The 20,003-nt window shown below is 44.8% G+C and overlaps 1 protein-coding gene across 2 annotated transcripts in view; it reads left to right on the top strand.

Annotated features, from left to right (window-relative positions):
* RNF150 (ring finger protein 150) overlaps positions 1 to 20,003 on the top strand; it is a 192,587-nt gene that overhangs the window by 157,134 nt on the left and 15,450 nt on the right. The gene's annotated exons all lie outside the window — the stretch shown is intronic.

Raw genomic sequence — 20,003 nt, 5'->3', positions numbered from 1 at the left:
TAGCAGCACCATTTAGATGGGAATTTTCCCAGTACAACCTAACCCCTTGTATATGACACATTAAAATACCTTTGGGTCCCTTCCCCGTCTCTCACATAGACACGAACTCCATACTGTCCTGTTTGATGTTAGTAATAAAAATATTAAAGTAGGTGTTATTAGCATCAAGATTGAAGCAAAAAGCCTGACCAGGCAGTGGCACAGTGGATAGAGCATCGGACTGGGATGCAGAGGACCCAGGTTTGAGACCCCGAGGTTGCCAGCTTGAGCACAGGCTCATCTGGTTTGAGCAAAGCTCAGCAGCTTGGACCCAAGGTCACTGGCTCGAGCAAGGGGTTACTCACTCTGCTGAAGGGCCACGGTCAAGGCACATATGAGAAAGCAATCAATGAACAACTAAGGTGTTGCAACAAAAAACTAAGGATTGATGCTTCTCATCTCTCTCCTTTCCTGTCTGTCTCTCCCTGTCTATCCCTCTCTGACACTCTCTCTCTGTCTCTAAAAAAAAAAAAAAAAAAAAGATTGAAGCAAAAAAAAAACCCCTAAAGTTTTACTCCTCAGCCTAATACAGTAAAGATTACTTCAGGAGTTCTAAAAAAACCCGCCTGCTATTTAACAGAGGTTGAAGGTTAAAACTGGGGGTGGATGTTGCAATTGTTAAATAAGGTGTATTTTATCCCTTGGTAGAAATAACCAATTCACTACAGAATATTTGGAAATACAGCATAGCAGATTAAAGCATTCCGGGATATTTTCTTTTAAGTTGGTCTCTCTTTTGCGTATTTGTGATGTTTACACGAGTTATCATCATTCATGTTGAAATGTAAAGATATGCATTTTTCTAATAAAGAAACGTAATGGTCCTCATTATTAAATATTGAAAGAGGAAGAAGAGAATTTAAAAAATTCAAAAATCACATAGGACCCCATTTCCCAGAAATAATCATTCTTAACGTTTTGGTGCGTTTCCTGGTCATCTGTTATGATCCTGTCGAGGCAGAGCCGCAGGGGCTGACCGCTGAGTCTTGTAACCGTCGGACTTTCACAGGACCTCGGCAGGACGCAGCTCCTAAAGGAACTTGGTGATAAATGTCTGCCCATGCAAAGCTTATTGTTTAGGGTAGATCGGTGTTTTCACTGGACTTGTAGAGGCATAAGGACCACAATATTGAAACACTAATGGTTAAACGTTAACAGTCCTTAAAGGTAGGTTGTGATCCTTTGGTTTTGAAGGTTCAGAGTGGTGTTGTCCAATATTAATAATGCAGGCCACGAAAGCCGCTTTAGATTTCCTGTAGCCACACAAAAATCATGGGGGAAGTTCATGTTAACAATATTTTAACCCAATGTAGCCAGAATGGTTTGCATTTTTATGTACTAGTTCAAAATCCGGTGAGCTGGACACTCAAAGCACATCTCTGGTACGCTGGCCACGTTTCAAGTGCAGGAAAGCCACGTGGGGCTCGTGGCTCCACGCGGGAGGACGCGCATTGAGAACCCTAGTCATTTAAGGGGGGGAAAGACCTCGAAGGCTGTTTAATTTTCACCATGATGAACTTCTAATTTTTACCATGGGAAAGTTGTGGCCCAGAGAAGGAAGTGGCTGGTTCAGGTCAAAGAATAAGTTCTCTTTTCAGAGTCGGAGATTGTCCCATGAGATTTCAGTTATTGACATCTTTAGTTACCATCGGTATATCAGCATTAGTGGCTTGTGTGAAGTATATTGGAAGGCCTGAGAAAATTTTGCTAACAGTTCAAAAACCTTGAAGGTGTGAGCCTTCTCGGAGCCCATGGGAAGAACCAAGTCAGAAACGCGCTATTTTCCTCGCAGTAAAATGTTTCTTTAATATTCAGGAGAGAAGTTGTCCTTTGTTACAGTTATTATTTTGAAAAGTGACTACATACTTCATACATCTTAGGAAAACCCCAATGACACATGAAAAGGCATAGTTTATAGGTTAAATACATCCAAAAATGAAACTGAAAATTACGGTTGGTATCCATGTAATTTATAAAACATAAACTATTTTGACTTTGAGTGTTTTGGTCCTTGCAAGCACTCCATAGATGTTTATTGACTGATCTGAGGTGAAAAGATCCGATCCCAGCTTGAAACCAGGAGCTTCTGTTCACAAGAGAAGGAAAGATGCCAGGTAATTTCAAAGAGAAGTATTGATAAAGACAAAAAGAGGCATATGACCACATCTACAGTCTGAAGACTGATGGCATATATTATATATGTATTGCTAGAAAGGCCAGTGTTATAATATAGGAACTGAATTTCTTTTTCTAGGCCATTTATTAGTGATTTGTTTACTTTATGAGGATTTAACAGAGTAGTCCGGACATCATCATTCTGATTAGACGTTAATGGTTTATACCATTTACCGAATGATTGTAGATTTCTTAAGGGGAAAATTCTCTGCTCTCCACAGGTTTGTAAATTGCCTTGTGCCCTAATTGAAATAAATAATCAATAAGTGAACAATCACAGATGCATGAATAAAAAAGAGAAAAAAAATTCAAGCTCTCATCAACATTGTTGTAACCAAGCCTCTAATGCTATCTTTAAAAAAAAAGTGTGTAAAGCCAGTAGCCGTGGCTACCATCACAGCCACCTGGCCCGTGCAGGTTCGAATTTGATTTGGACAGATGGTAATGAAACAACAGAGCCAAGAACTGGTGGGCCATTACCTTTAATCCTAGCTTGCACCCGGCGGGCAAGAAATACACACAGTGGGAAAACACTTCCCTTTCCATTCAGGGCTCCCAAAGCCACTGACTTATCCAAGTTTCCTAGAATCAAAGGTTTCTACCTCACCAGCCTTATTCACCTCTGTTCCCCATCTCCTTCTCTCTGCACAAATTCTGCACAAACTGGCTTCTCCTCCAGCACTCCGCCATCTTGGCTGCTTCTCCTAGCCTCCTCCACGTGGTCTTTCTCTGCTCTCCTCCAGCATGGGCTCCTCTGCCCCAATTTTATAGTAGTATAGAAATCAAAACCTTTAATCCAGTATACAAACAAGGAAGTCTCTGATACAAAGTCACTTATCTGAAGCATAAATGGGATTCCTCATGAGAGTGCACCACCCCACATCATGCAACAGTCAAGGGTGTGGGGAAAAGCTAGATCTTAGTAATAAAAGGGTGGGAAAGGCTTAGTCTTAAAACTAAACCTTAGGCTATAAGGACCCTGCCTGCTTACAGCCTGTCCCCCACACCCAATGCAAACTATAAGCAAGCAAACATATATATCATATTTACAAACTTATTTGACCGACAACGTGGCTGGAAATATAAATGTAATTGGGATATAGTATTGCTACAAATCACAAATAAGTAGCACACTGGTGGTTGGACCTAACTTTTCTTGGCATTATCTCTTCCCAGCTCACATCTCTACAGACCCAATCAATTACTAGAAAATGAGGGAATAACAGCAACTCACAAATATGTAACACCAGCGATACACCAGGCACCCTCTGTATGTTAGCTCACAACAACTCTGTGAAGTAAATATTATTTTTATCCTCATGTTGTTGAAGCAGAAATGGAGACACAGAGAGATGAAAGTATCTGGCCCACGGTCACATGCTGGTGACCGACAGAGTTGGATGTCAGGGGCACCCCGGGCTCCAGAGTCCCAGATTAAACCACTCCATGCTCGAAGGTGAAGTAGGGGTGGAAACACACACAGTTGTTCACTCCCTTCCTATTTTATTTATTTGTTCTTTTCCTCCATTTCCCCCCACCTCAGAAAGAGCAGAGATGTGTGTAGTGCCTACCTGAATGCTCATTCATCCCTACCTCTGTTCTTCCTTTACTGGCAAAGACTTTTGGCATGTGGCTCTCAAATGCATGAAAAAGTCATCTCAGCCCTCAGGGGGAGGGGGAGGGGAGGGGTGTGAGGCAGATTGCCTTTAGAGTGAAGATGGGAAAATCCGGCCTCACAGGATCAGCTTCAGCTCCCAGGAAAAGAAAAAAGAAAGAAAGAAAAGCATTCATATGGCAGAAGAAATCCAAACTTTTTGCAGGTCTGACGTTTGAGAGCAAGACATTCTTTATGTGCATCTTTCCTGTTTCTGGCATTCCGCCTTTTATAACCTCACATGGCAGTGCGTCCCCCTTAGTGAGTGCTAGGGGTCACTGGTGCGAAGGGCTAAGGGCCAGAGAGACGTCCCTCCCAGCCCTTGTTTGCTGGCCCGGCTGCACCAGCGGTGAACTTTGCTTCCGATTCCCCATGCCTGGGCTGCAGTTGCGGGCTTTGCTTCAGCGGGAGAAAACGTTCCTCAGAATCGAAGAAAAACACAGCTGAACAAACAGCTCTGGGTGTTTGGAGACCCCAGAGAGGAGCTAGAGAAAGACACAAGGAGAAGCCTACCACCTCTTCCCAAAACATTCCTTGTCGTTCCACGCTGTTGGGAGGGCCAGGGCCAGAAACCTTCCCTTTGTTTCTCGAGGACAGTGTTGACACCACCATCTATTTCCTGTATTGAATTGCTACACACCCATTAGCAACACCTCTAGATCACTCCGCATTGGCCATTCCTTCACCTCACCTGGGAGGGCGGGGGAGCTGGGAGCCGGTGGGAATCAAGGTGTCTCCAGTCTGCCCCAGTACATGCTGGGGAGCACAGGGCATCATGGTGACCACCCGAAACGCAGCTGGTCTTCCAGTTCTGCAGCAGGAAGCAGGACTCAGGGATCACGGCTAAGCCTCCACCGGTTGGAGTGAAATGTGGTCTTGCAGTTCCTCTCAGAAACTTCCTTTGCTAACTTCCTATCCACCCTGATCCTGGCCAGACGCACAGTGCATCAAATATGCTGAGCTGATATCATTGGTGACACAGTCACAAGGCTTCTTTGTGTTTGCTGCACAGCCTGCCACAACTGTGCTGGTGGCTATGACGCTCCCAGCCCCTGGATGAAAACTCCAGCAAGAATTTTCTGCTCATTTTAAAGTCACTAAAAGTCCTAAGAATCCCTTCAGGACTCACACACAAAGAAATTTTTTTCTGCGGAGTCTTCCCCCTCTCCCTCCCTCTCCCCTGTCAGAGTTTTGGTGGTGACTCGGGGCAGACTGGCTTCTGAGGCTTCTTCATGAGGCCTTGCAGCCCCCAGGCATACAGCCAGTCTGCAGCTTCTGTCTGCTGAACCTCCGAGATGTCCTTTAGGATAGGACCGCGTGGAGCCCAGTCCCACTCGCTGTCCCCATGGCCAGCCCTGGGACACTCACACATCACCTACCCTGACAGCCTGTCTAGTATAGCAGCCATTCTCTGGCTCACCCCTGACCCCCCCCCCCCCAGGCCTTCACCTACTCTCTCCGAATGCCAGGCAGAAGGAGACCTGAGCCCACAGTCCACCTGCATTAGCTTTGCTGAGGCCGGGCCAGGTCACCCTGAGTCCCACCTACAGGGCACACAGTTCTGAATCCCCCAGGGTTCCCGCACTAGGTGTGGGCATGGGACGGAGTCCTTCCCCACTGGTTTGGCCAGAGGAATGGATTCGGCATGAAAACACCCTCTCCATAGACCGTCTCTTTGCCAATTTGCCCAGCTCCCTCTCCCTCTCTCTTTTTTTTTATTATCTCAGACTGGTGGATAGGGTCCAGAATGGCGGGACTGGTCCCCCTTTCTGTCCCTTGTACCGCGGGCCATGGGCAGGGAGCAGCGGGCGGGAGGTCGAGACACTGCCGTGCTTTCTTTGCCATCCACATCCCTCAGTAGAAACAGAGGCAGGAAGCATCCATGAGTGTGCAAAAGAGTGAGCTCCTGAACGTCTTAATGATCTTCACCAGAGGACACACCTTAGTGGATACGGCTACCAAGCTACGGTCCCTTTGTGAAGAACCTAGAAATACAGTTGCCTTTTTAGGGGGGAAAATGTTCATGCTCTTCAAAACACACTTGCGAGACAAAAATAATTGTCTCAGCACAGCTGAAACGCCAGCCTGGAAAGAAAAAAAAAGTCATCTTCAGGAAAAAAAAAAAGTCATTAGCTGCCATCACCCGATCTCTGGGGGTTCTCCAGGGACACACGATTCACACTGATTTTGAAAAGACTTCCAAAGAGTTTATTCAGACACTGCCTGGAGTCTCTGGAAGGAACTACTTTGGTTTATTTGAGGAGCTCAGTTGTAAACCTCTGGGGATTCTTCATTGCTAACGACACATCCTCTGAAAATTAGGCCAGAAATGACATTCGCTCTCACATTTTTAAAGTTCTGTGTTTATTGTTTAGGGATAAATTCGTGAAACATTCAGATCCTCTCTATCCAAGTTTTAAATGCCCTTCGGCTTGCTCTGACCACAGTCTAAACAGAAAGAGTGTGTCTTCAGGACTTTTCCAGGAAACTCCATTTTGAACCTCCGACTCGAGACAACGGGGAGAGGAGGGGGGAGGTTGGTGTGAAGATCATATTTCTGTTTCCAATGTGCAGCTACACTTTGCTACGTTTGCTAAGCAGCAATTTCAAGGTTTTATGTGACTGTAAAATACACTGGTGCTTCCAGAAATAAACACATCTACAAGGGAGGGCAAGTGTGAGCAGCCACGCCTGCTTTTCTAACACGCACCAAAGCCTGAAATGGCCAAATAGCTACTCGTGACTGTGGGTAATATGCTGGCTGGATCCTGCAATGAGAAAGGTCTCCCTCAGTGCTCATAAAAGTCACATAAGCCCTGTTAGGGAGACGGCTTTGATGTGAGCAGAATCTGTTGCGTCAGACAACAGAATCAGTCAATGCTTGAAGATTGTAGACCCCAACTTCTCATCCCCCCTCTCAGGAAATAGCTAAGCCGCGGCGGACGATTCCCATACAGAACACAGCACTTGCAGGTTGCAGGACTGCTCCCCACAATCAGCTGTGTGTCTCCTAATGTGCCAGGTCCCTGAAGCAACATCACCTCCTTGTTTCTGAGCCCTCTGGCTCACAAGCTCAAATGACAGCTTCCACAGATGGACAGCTGTTCGGAGGAGCAAAGATCTTTGCAGTAAGCACATGCCCTGATCATCAAGTGACCCAGATGGCTGCTGTCCAATCAACAAGCTGCTGGGTTGTCCATAGTAACATTCCTTCTGGATTAAAAACACATGGCCATCCAAGAAAGCCCACACAGGGCCGGACTCCCAGGCCTCTCCTGTCTTGTGCGTCTGGTGCCTCTGACAGGGACTGCTGAGGACCCACAAATTCACTAACAGCCCGGAAGGGAGTTAATCCATTTAGACCGCACATATATTGCCACTTGGAACACTCAGCTTAGGCATGACACATACCAACTTCTTGGAAGAAACTTGTCTCTCTAAAAAACGATGTAGCTCAGTCAGTGGATTAAATTCACCTATTTCTGGGAGATTGTCGTGTTCTGTGTTCTGTGGTGGCACCACCTCCAGTTGGATGAATTCCTCCCAATGCTGTCTTGCTTGTACCAAATGTCGTGGTTAGGCAGCTGTTATCAAAGTGAGCCGGGGCAAGGGCGGTGGGGCAGATCTGCATTTTACCAGACACGTTGACTGAATGTGGATCTCAGCAAGGAGGTGGCCGCTAATGGCAAGAATCACAGTTGGCAGGTCCACACCTTGTCAGTGTAAAAAAGAGAAGGTTTCTCTTTGCATCCCGGTTCTAAAGCAGATCAGGGGCACTTCCTTTCTTCAGAGATCGAGACAGCAGAAACAGCTAAAAATGCCTTCTGGATGACATAAGAATTGGCTGCAAAAATTCAGACTCTCAGGGTTTTGTAAGTGAAAGTATTTCAGAAATGAAATTCAATGTCTCAGAGGGGGAAAAAAATAGTAAAACCACCAGAACATTACTGGAAACACCACTAGCCAGAGGCAAAAAATTTGGCCTTTAGTCCCTATTTGGCTTCCAATTAGCTGGTGTGCCCTTGGGCAAGTCACTTACCCTCTCTGCACTTTCATTTCTTCAGTTGTCAAATGAGCCACTTCTACTAGCCAAAAGAAATATCCTGAATTCATTAGTTGATTGTTCTTCATAGGACCTCAAAGCATAATTCACCCCAAATATCTTGCTCTGGCTGCACAGCATTCTTGTACAATAGAAACAAATACTGTAGTAATATTTATCCCCAAAGGGAAAACTGAAGCAGAGGAGATACCTGAATTTTCTACCGTGGCTCAGTTGTCTCTCCAATACTGGATCACATCATTAAACTGGGTCCCTGCCCTGCAAAGAAACCAGGCCCCTGAGAAGCTCACCTGTTCAAAATTAAGAGTACAGAGTGGAACAGGGAATTAAAACAGGGCCCTACAAGGTGATTTAAGACTCAAAGGCATCAGCATTGGTCATCTTGGTCAATGAATCATCTAGAATCAGCTGAAGATTTCTGGCTGCAGATGGTCAATTGAACCTGTAGGTTCATCTCTGCTACCCAACCAAGTTCCACCAACCTTATAAAAAGGTATAAACCTTCAAGGAACGTAAGAATAGAGAAAAGAATACAAGACAATATGTCAACATATTTTCAATGACAAGTGAGTGGAAATGTTCTTAAATGCAGGAAGCTGGCCTCTTAAGTGCTTCCTAAGGGTGAAGTCAATAAGAAACAGGTGGTTTTACCCTCAGAGCTCTGGAGATCCTCAGGATACAGAGCCCCAGGTCCCCGGGAAGGCTGCGGTATAGAGTGATGCTCAAAGGAAGGTCCGGTGAGAGACTCTGTAGAGCATTTAGGCCTCCCAGGCTCCCTCCCCATCCTGAGCCACCTGCCAGTTGCCTTGGGCCCATGCTGAGGTCCGTTTCCCCCACTGGCAAGCCCCATCCAGGCTCACTTAATCACAGTGCCTCGTTTGTGAATATGACTGGAAGGCAAGGATGGCTAGACAGTTGCAAGAAACCATTAAATCTAAAAGAGCAAAGATAATGAATAAAATTTCAGGAACACTAAGATAATTCAGAGCATAGAATTCTATAAACCATCCTTTGTACCCTTGGAGATAGGAGATAATATTGCATCCATGGGAAAGAAACCGATGCAAGGAATTTTCAGAGAATGAGAAAGAGCTCTTGAAAATTAAAAAGTATATATACAGCAGGATTAAAATTCCCATAGAATGGTTAAAAAAGAAAATCAAAGATAAAGTACTATTTGTCTTGTTAAACTGTGTTCTTGGTGTGAAATTAAAAAAAAAATTTTTTTAAATTTGATTGAAAAAATTAAATTTAAAAATAAAAGAATAAAAAAGGGTCAGTTGACTTACTATTAAAAAATTAATCCAAAATTCAACATACATTTTGTATTATCATCTCACACACTACCCCCAAAATGTGCTTTTTCTCCTAGTGAAAGTTATGGCCTTGTGTGGCATACCTGACTTCAGACACTATGTATGGAACCAGTCTTTCAAGAGTTGTTTTTTTTTCTTATTGTATGCTACATTTGTGTTGTATTTGCAACACACTAGTGTATAGACTTATGTTATAAGTTAGTGACTTCAGTTTTTGCAATGAAATTTCTTCCCAGTGCTCAAGGCAATAATGTGTGATTATCCTATATTCTTTCCACTCTGTTGCTCTCCATAGGAAAACAATCACCACGCCATGTTCATTCTTCCTTTCGATCTCTCTTCCTGTGCCGTTTCCCCCTGCCGCTGCTATCCTTCAAGACCTTATCATCTCCTACCTGGACTTTTGCCAAGGCTATTATCTGACTCCCCCTGTTTCTAGCCTTATCATTCCTGGTCTGTCCTGGTCCTGCTTCCTCGATAATCATCTGTGGAAATCTGATCTTCGTTCACTGTTTTGCTTAAAACATCTTGATCACCTCTCTCAAGCTGGCTAATCTCAACAGATCTGTAAGCATTTGGCCTCTGCATCTCTCTCCAACTTTCCACCGTTCCCACCTGGCCGTTCATACAGAAGCATTTCCAAGTCACTAGTGGTTCCAGATACAGTGTCCCTGACCCTTCCACCTGCCCCCTCCTGCTCAGCTGCACAGATCCTTCTGCTGTGTTCTCTGAGACGACTTCTCTGCTACTCCAAGCGGGACCTGGTGTTCCTCCTCCAGTTATCTCCGTTCAAACAGTCATCTCTGTTAGGATTCCTTGAGAAAGCCTCTGTCACTCCTCTAAGCTTATAGGTCCTTACAGAATTTGGACTCCGGCTGTTCACCTTCATGCTCCAAAACTCAGCTCAGTTTATGGCATCCGGTCAGACTCAGTAAACATTAGCCGAATGAATTGACTAGGCCTAATTTTAAAGGAAACCAAACAATAGCACCAGTTAGAAATGGAAAAGACTATATCACAATATGTATTTGCATTTTGTCTGCTAATGAAAATAATATATATGCATGTGTATATAAATTCTTCCAAGGCCCCAGCAGACCAGCCTCCCTAGAGCCGGTTCCTATGGGATGACACTGTGACCCTTTCCCCCGTGACAGGAACACAGATGCTAAGCTGTTCCTCCATCATGAGGAAGGCGGGAGATTAATGCCTTGTAGAAATGGATTGATGATTTATTATTTATCACTATTGAAACTGGACTGCACAGCAGAAGCCGGGATGAAGAGCAGTGGAGAGGGACGGAGCAGCGGACACAGCAGCAAAGGGAGATGTGATGGAGAAAGACCCGCACACCTGACCATGCGTCACTTTCCATGGACACCCTGGAAACCTTATAAAACCAAATGCCCAGAAACCGGAGCAGCTTAGGTGAAGCTCGTGATTTTTGTTCTATACCCTTGGTAGTAGTAGTATTCTTTTTTTTTTTTTTTTTTTTTTTTACGTTTTTCTGAAGCTGGAAACAGGGAGAGACAGTCAGACAGACTCCCGCATGCGCCCGACCGGGATCCACCCGGCACGCCCACCATGGGGCGACGCTCTGCCCACCAGGGGGCGATGCTCTGCCCATCCTGGGCGTCGCCATGTTGCGACCAGAGCCACTCTAGCGCCTGGGGCAGAGGCCACAGAGCCATCCCCAGCGCCCGGGCCATCTTTGCTCCAATGGAGCCTTGGCTGCGGGAGGGGAAGAGAGAGACAGAGAGGAAAGCGCGGCGGAGGGGTGGAGAAGCAAATGGGCGCTTCTCCTATGTGCCCTGGCCGGGAATCGAACCCGGGTCCTCCGCACGCTAGGCCGACGCTCTACCGCTGAGCCAACCGGCCAGGGCCAGTAGTAGTATTCTTAACGTGAACCCAGAATGAATCAAGATGACCCTACAGAGAGAGAATACAGGCTTGGGGAAACCCAATAACTTGGACATTGGACGGATCTGGGCTTCAATCCCGGCTGGTCACTGAATTAGTAGCCATGCTCATTTAACCTCCTGAGGCCTCAGTTTCCTCATCTTTAAAATTCTCCAGATAAAATCCACCTCACGGTGAAATGTATCAAAGCTGATACTGCTGCTGACTCAGGGCCCGGCACTCAATCAATCATAAATGTTACCTCTGTTCCCACTGTGCACATCTGTTCCTGTGGGAACACACGTTGGACAGGCACATTCCAAGTGCCTATTTGGCGCAACGGAACATCTTGATATAAAAATGTCTGCACAGCACCTTTCTCAAACAGATCCCAAAGCCTGGAAGCTTTAGGTTGTAGCCTAAACCATTTGTCTCTGGGCATGAAAATCGACAGGACCTGGCTTGTCTCCGATGATCACAGTCCCTTTACTTCCTGAGCCAGAACCACACGCTTGCTTGTCGTTGTTTATCTTTTTCATTAACTGACCATTGGAGTGCTACTGATACAAACTGCAGCCTTTATTACCATGATCTCATAGAAAGTAATGACCGTTCTTACAGCACCATTCACAGAGAAGCCTCTCAGGTATGAGCGTCATCACTAGGCCAGCCATCAATCAGTCAAATGCCCATTAGTGTCCATTCCTAGAAAGTCACAATTATGTCTTCTTCCACATGGCTCTCTCTCGGTTGTATTCCAAAGACAACCACCCTACCAGATAATCTTAGAGGGTGTTCATCCAGACAGATGATCTGTTGAGAAAATAATAAATTCAGACTTGCTAAGTCTTGATGTGCTTTTGGTGTTGGTAAGTTTCACCTGAGGGGACAGTTGGGAGCAATAATTTTGGAAGTGCCCATTGATATAAACCTCCAAGTTCACAGCAATGGAGTCCCACAGCCCCACCTAGAAAATCCACTAGGGAACATATGAACATTCAGAGTATTTTCTAACTCATTATCTTCTTATAGCATGATCTTCACTGCACTTCCTTCCTCCCTTTTGGGAAATAAAGAATTTGCAGGGACATTTCTAGAGAAAAGAAAGTATGTAGTGCTTAAGTGATTTCGGCAAACTCTCCTCCCCAGCTCCATACAAGACACAGCTCTGATGGTGATCTGTCAGGTCCCACTGAACTGGATGTGATGAGTCTGAGAATGCCAGTATGGGAGGGAGACCGCCCCTCCTCCTCACTCTGGGGGCTTCCCGTGAAGCACGCACCGGGACACCCAGGTGAGGATCAAGCCAGGTTCCCTGCGCATACAGGCACACACGTTGCTAGGATAGAAGGCACTGACTCTTTACTGTTACAATCATTGCTCCTTTGCAGGTGGACCTCTGTGTGCCTGGCCTGCATGTTGTGGTTCAGGCATCCACCCTCATTGTCAGCATGAGCAGGGACTCCAGCATTGTCAACTGGTGACAGCAGGCGCTACTCCTAGAGAAAACTCTTTAACAGGCGGAGATACTAAAGTTCCGTCCTTGATCCAGCAGAGCAAAAGATGAACTTGGGAAGAATTGTATTTGGTTATTTCAGATATGTTATTTCACTTAGGAAAATGGTCTTAGTGTCAGAGAATTAAGTGCTGAACAACAACAACAAAGATAAGGCCACAAGGTTATATTTTATAGTTCCTTTGGATTCACAGCAGCTAAGATCTACGAATTACTTAGAATTAATTAGTGGGGCACAGCTAGGCAGCATTTTCTTTTCCTCCAAAGACAGTGTGGATAATATCTTCAGGAAGCTAAATACTTGAAAGGAGGTAATAATGGTAGGAACTCTATCTTTGTTATTCTTTTTCTATCTTGATGAGTAATTGCACTTATGGAACACAGAACTAGGACTTAATTGGCACATGATATATCACTAATCTCTGAGAGTCCCACGCTGTCCTCCTCTGAGGCGTGTCACTGAGAATTTGCCTTTATCCTGGTGCAGGTCTGCGCGTGTGATACCCTCACTCTCTAGGTCCAGGATTTTCTTGTGCCTGCAAGTGCCTCCCCTTCTCAGAGAAACCCAACGTCTAAAAACACGGCCACAAAGCAGAAAAGGTACTCACCCCTGTGGCTGGAGTTACAGAGTTTTAAAGGAAATATGTTCAAACAGTCCCAGAAATCCCACCCAGCTTTTCCTCTGCCCTCACTCCCTGCCCCTGCCCGGGAGTCTTTCTCTTAGGGGGAGTGGGAAAAAAACGAACGGCTCTGCAACTGCAAAGGTGAAGTTCGCAGGATACTCGCTGCTTTCTGCCTGACTTGCTGATCCCCAGGATGAGGGTGTCTGTTCTCCCCAGGATTCCTGGGAATTGAAGATGCTCCCTTGGTGTCTGTGGAGATGCAGCTCAGCATGAGATGAGCAGTGGGGTTCCATGTAATTAGGGGATTTATGGATTTTTAACCACTCAATGCCATATCTGTCATTATTGACAATGCAGCCCACATTACAGGAGACTTTAGAAATAGTGTGGGCAGCTATTGTTCTGTGGCAAAGCAATATAAAATATTTGCAAGCAGGAAAAAATAAACGTTGATGACTGCATGATAAGACCTATGCAGCAACAGAGCACCTCCTGTTTGGGACACGGGTTCTGCTCGTGCCTGCAGATTCTTCAGAATTACAGGTTTCAAATGTTCATGGGTTGTGTGCTACTGAGAAGTATAGGCAAAATGATCAATACAGCATGCTGCCAACAGAGGGGTCAAGGCAGGGGCTCTCTCCAGGACACATATTTAGGCCAGCTGTGAGTTCAAGGGGAGAGGGCACTCATCGTGAACATCAGGAGTCATGACAAATAGCAGCAGCACAGTCCTTAAAAGATTCCAAAATCCAGAATCTAGATGGGCCACATGTACAAAGCTCACACAACATATTAAGAATAAGTGAGGAGGCCCTGGCTGGTTGGCTCAGTGGTAGAGCATCGGCCTGGCATGCAGGAATCCTGGGTTTGATTCCTGGCCAGGGCACACAGGAGAAGCGCCCATCTGCTTCTCCACCCCTCCCCCTCTCCTTCCTCTCTGTCTCTCTCTTCCCCTCCCGCAGCCAAGGCTCCATTGGAGCAAAGTTGGCCCGGGCGCTGAGGATGGCTCTGTGGCCTCTGCCTCAGGCACTAGAATGGCTCTGGTTGCAGCAGAGCGACACCCCAGATGGGCAGAGCATCGCCCCCTGGTGGGCATACCGGGTGGATCCCAGTCGGGCGCATGCGGGAGTCTGATTGTCTCCCTGTTTCCAACTTCAGAAAAAAATACAAAAAAAAAAAAAAAAAAAAGAATAAGTGAGGAAAAAAGACATCGTGACATACTCTGAAAATACCTATAAGACATCATCAGAAGTTAATCTAGAAGTCTGTTTTATTCATTAAACAAAGCCATTTTAACAATGATCTCAAGGATGTAGTCTACTATTTATTAATGCCTGTTTTGAGCTGGGATGAAACCGCTTTTAAATAAAGTTAGATTCTAACAGATGTCTACAAACTGGAAGTTATTTGTCCAAGTGCTATATAAAAAATATAGGTCTCATTTGCCATATCTGCTAAAGATTCTGTCTACATAAGGGATTTGTAGAACTTTTATTAGTTTATGAGAAAGGAGGGAAAAAGAGAAAAGTGATCACTTTGGGGCTGATGCAGGAAAGAGTAAGACCTTAACCCCGCATAGTAAATTTCAGAAAGTGCCCCTGGGATTTGTTCAGAGAACTTGGCCTTTTAAACATATGTTCAAGGCTATTAGGATAAAGTGCCTCTGTCTTAGATTTCCATCTTTACTACTGGAAAATTCCTGGTGTTTTTTTTATCATTGTTATTATTATTATTATTGATTTTAGGTCAAGAAGAAGGGAAAGAAAAACACTGATTTGTTTTTCCACGTATTTATGGATTCATTGTTTGATTCTTGTGTGTGCCCTGACCCAGAATCAAACCTACAACCTTGGCATATCGGGATGATACTTTAACCAACTGAGCTACCCGGCCAGAGCAAAAATTGCTAGGTTTTAATTCCTTTTCTTAATCCTGTGTTTATCATAGATATGCTCACTCAGTCATGATGGTCCAACTATAAATGGAATTTCAGAAATATATGGTGAGATATCAGCCCACACTGTGGGTCAAAATATCAGGCCTCTTTTCTTGAACTAAGAGTGAGTCAATATGTTTTTGAGAGCTTATTCATTTTTCCACTTGCCCATCACCCAGAACACCAGTTAGTGACTAGTTCTCAAATCTGCCACAGATGAACGATGCAGCCTTTATTGGAGGAGGTACAGGTAGCCAGGGGTTCTTCTAAACAAATGACTTGCAGTCTTGAAGCTTTATAAACAGGCTTCTCGGGTGCTTTCTGGGGAAGCTGATGGTCAGAATGGGTCTAAAGTCCTTAAACTGACTGTGGTGATGGAACAGGTGGATGCAACCTGAAGCCTGCTAAGAGATGTGCTCATGGCTGTTTGGTCTATAATCTAGCACTGAGCTCCCTATTTACCTTGTGATTTGCTGATGTTCTTCTTGAGGACTGATATGTGAGCAAGTTATATTTAAAGTACTTCTTTCCTTTTGAAAATATATAGGTGAGAATGTGTGTTCTTACTTCTGTCCTCCCCTCCATAAGCCCTCCCAGAGAGAGGGAGATGTGCTGTGTCCTGCAGCCTGACCTTTCAGCTAGCCTCTGTGTTTCCATCAGAGGCCTGTTCTCGAGTTTCTCTTGGCTCTCGCGTTGAACGATCTTATAACAGGGTTATCCTTGTGCAAGCCATGGGGATGAGGCTGTCACATGGCAAATGAGCTGTCTACAAAATGTTGATGCATCGACCTACATCTAGCAACACTGAAGAAAGAGAACATTTTAGAAACAGTGGGGTAGTGGTCAGGGGAAGAAAGGACAGCCTTTGTCCATCAGCACATCAGTGGACAAAGAAGGAAGCCAAGAGGCTTAATGGGAAAGGAATAAAGCAAGTCCTCAGTAAATATATGAAATACACTAAAGCCACGTGTTATCTGGCTTAGCATGTGCCAGGCACACTGTGAAGTGAAGCAGTGTGTTACTATTATCACTATTTTATATAACGAAACCAATGTGATTGATTTTTCAAGCAGTTTATCCAAACAAGTATTTCATATGCACAAACATAATCCACGCATGTTAAGTAAAGCCATGACACGTGTTAGCATTCAAATCCCTCTATAGTTTTAGTACACTGTCGGGCAGATAAGTTATTATTTGCTCACACTGCTAAAGATGGCCGCTGCTCTCATGTGCTGATGCTCTCACATGATACAGCTAATTGCCCTTCTTGCTTGGGAAGGGGCTTGGTTATGCTAATGTGTGTTAGGGGAGGGACTTTCATGCCAAAAGTTTTAAAAGGACGAGCTAGGAGGCCATTTTAGAGAGAGTGACCACATTGTTGTAGAGAGGAAGAGCCCATGCTGTAGCAGGGCAGGGAGGCCATGTGGAGGAGGCAGCCAAAATGGCAGAATGGTGAAGGAGGAGCCAGTTTGTGCAGGAGAAGGACATGGGGAACAGAGGTGAATAAGACTGGTGAGGTAGAAGCCTTCAATTCTAGAAAAATTTGGATGAGTTAGTGGCTTTGGGAGCCCTGAATGGAAAGGGAAGTGTTTTTCAATTGTGTGTTTTCACTTGATTACCAAGAGTGAGTCGAGAATAGGGGTCGAGAACCTATGGCTCGCAAGCCAGATGTGGCTCTTTTGATGGCTGCATCTGGCTTGCAGACAAATCTTTAATAAAAAAATAACATTAAAAATATAAAACTTTCTCATGTATTATAATCCATTCATTTCCTACCGCTCATGTTCATGGTTGTGGGTGGCTGGAGCCAATCACAGCTGTCCTCCAGCACAACACTAAATTTTTATTGGATAATGCCTAATGTACACAGGTCGTTGTATGGCTCTCACAGAATTACATTTTAAAATATGTGGTGTTCATGGCTCCCTCAGCCAAAAATTTTCCTGACCCCTGGTCTAGAATAAAGGAAAATGGACCACCAGTTTTTGACTCCACAGTTTCTTTATGATCTGTCCGGATTAAATGCGAACCTACATGGGCCAGGCAGCTTTGATGGTGGCCGCGGCTACTGGTCTTGCATACACCCTATCTTTCCAAACCTGTGGTCTGTATTCAGTGAGACCAGTCAGGAAATATAGAAATCAGCTGTTGCTGAGCTGTCCTGCTTCTGCTGGGGAAACCCCTGGCACTGCTGCTAATTAAGAAGTCAGGATCTTCCTCCTTCAAATGCTGTAGAAACCATTGCCAGCACTCCTGTAGTCCACAGTAACCTGCCTGAACCAGAAGAACAATAGCTTCCCTCTTCTTCTTGCTTTCCAATCTCCTTGGCAGGACTTAAGAGAAAGCCAGCTGGCAAGGGAGTCTGGGAAATGTAGTTCCCAGCTTTCTAGCTCCCTGTAAAACAGGAAAGGGTGGAGTACCTACCAGCTCCATCTGGCACATAGCTTATCTTTCTCCAAAATCTGAGTTACAGCCAAACCAAACCATCCACATGCCTGACGTTTGCTCTGTTGATACCCTGTCACGCTGGTTCTCCCAAAAGGAATGCCATTTTTTCTAATCTTTATCCTTAATAATACTAATCAGACTTCTTGCTACTGGGTTACACGTCACCTACTTTCTGAACCCTCTTGGTTATTCAATTGGAGGTGAAACTTACCCCACCCCTTTATTTCCTTATCATTTTGTTTATTCCTGTTTTTTAGCATAGATCACCTTGTATTAAATATGTAGATACAAGTCTGACCTCTTTTACTGGATAGAATTCAACTTAGAGGCAGAGCCTGTGTTTAGGTCATTTTTGTCTCCTCCAAACCTCATCAGCAGTGCTGTGTACCTAATAGGTGTTCAGTGAATACCTGTTGAATGAATGAGTGAATAAATAAATTGATGGATAAATAAAGCCTATGGATAACCTTATACAGTTGCAGAAATAGGTGTGTCTGCACAATCCCTGCCTCTCTCTCTCCATCCAGTACCTTCCTCTTTCTTGCTCTTTTCATTCCTATCATGTTCACATTGCCAGGAACCTGCCATAAACCAAATATTATGTCTTATGTTCATGGTTTTCTGTAGGTTTTTCTAACTCAGGATTGTAAAATAGCCATTGACAGCATAAATGTCCACTAGATTTTGCCTCTTTCACTGCAAAAATTAATGTAAAGCTAATGCAAAAGTCACCATGTCCCTTCTCTTGGCACTTAGTAAGGAATTAATAAGTTGAACGGTTAAGGAAATTAGTAAGAAGTTTGAGCCATTGAAGAAAATATTTCTCTTGCTGGATGAAGTGTCACAGGGAAAGAAAACCAGCCCTGGCCAGATGGCTCAGTTGGTTAGAGCATCATCCTGAAATGCAGGCGTCACGGGTTTGATCCCGGTAAGGGCACATTCAGGAACAGATCGATGTTTCTGTCTGTCTCTCTCCTTTCCTCTCTCTCTCCGAAATCAATAAAATATAAATAAAATTTAAAAAACATGTAACATTTAAAAAAAGGAATGGAAGAAAACCAACGATGAAGAGAGAAGAGCCAACTGAATTCATAACTCTGTGGCCTAATTTAATACAGAGACTTCCAGGTAGTTCTCCTTTACCAAGTCAGAATAGAAACAGTGCTTTACATCCCCTCCCATCTAAAAGGTAAGAAAGAATTTTTTTTTATTTTTTTATTTTTCTGAAGTTGGAAACGGGGAGGCAGTCAGACAGACTCCCACATGCGCCCAACCGGGATCCACCAGGGGACGATGCTCTGCCCATCTGGGGCTTTGCTCTGTTGCAACCAGAGCCATTCTAGCGCCTGAGGCAGAGGCCATAGCGCCACCCCCAGCACCCGGGCCACCTTTGCTCCAATGGAGCCCTGGCTGCAGGAGGGGAAGAGAGAGACAGAGAGGAAGGAGAGGGGGAGGGGTGGAGAAGCAGATGGGCATTTCTCCTGTGTGCCCTGGCCAGGAATTGAACCTGGGACTCCTGCACGCCAGGCCGACGCTCTACCACTGAGCCAACCGGTCAGGGCCAAGAATTTTCTTGATTTGAGACCATGTTGTTGTTTTTTTTATAATCATGAGGCAAGAATTTAAAAAGGCAAAAGTACCACTTACATCTGAATGATTTTAGGAGTCACTTGGCCAAATGAATGAATTTATATCATCAGCCTGGAACACATGTTCCTAGAGGTGGCCAAGCATTGATGGCGAGGACAGCTTAGCAGCCAGAGAAAAATATGACAGGTCTGCGATTCCAGAATAGCACAGTTGTCAACAGCAGGATAACATTTCTGCCCCTTTCTATGTACGTGACCTTGGACAAGTTGACTTCACCTGTAAAATGTGAAGCAGTCACTGGAGTCATCAGACGCCTACTTTCAGAGAGTGGCTGTGAGGATAAACATCCACAAGGTATGTAATGGCTTAGCACAGTGTCTGACACGTACGGAGGAGTCAGTACATGCTAGCTATTACTATTACCACACCACCTCCAAGGAAAGTGACCCAGAGGCCTGCCATCCGCACAGCAGAAACCCCTCATGAGAGGGAACATTCAAACCACATTGGGAAGCTTTTCTTCTCAGAAATTCTTATTAACAAAAGAATCCAAAGGACTACATTTCCTTATTGAAAACACTCTGCATTTGAAGTCTGATTAACTTTCCCACTAAGATTGTGATAGGGAATATATGGGCGGCAACCCAGCGCTAAAAAACTCAGTGCTAAGAACAAGATGAAAAGCCAGTCTGCTGGGGCATCTCCACAGTGGTGTTCTTGTGTGACATGGGGTGACTGGAG

The sequence above is a fragment of the Saccopteryx leptura genome, chromosome 1 (assembly GCF_036850995.1).
Source record: "Saccopteryx leptura isolate mSacLep1 chromosome 1, mSacLep1_pri_phased_curated, whole genome shotgun sequence".
Lineage (NCBI taxonomy): Eukaryota > Metazoa > Chordata > Mammalia > Chiroptera > Emballonuridae > Saccopteryx > Saccopteryx leptura.
The sequence above is the reverse complement of the archived record's forward strand: the minus strand, read 5'-3'. Positions and strand labels throughout refer to the sequence as shown.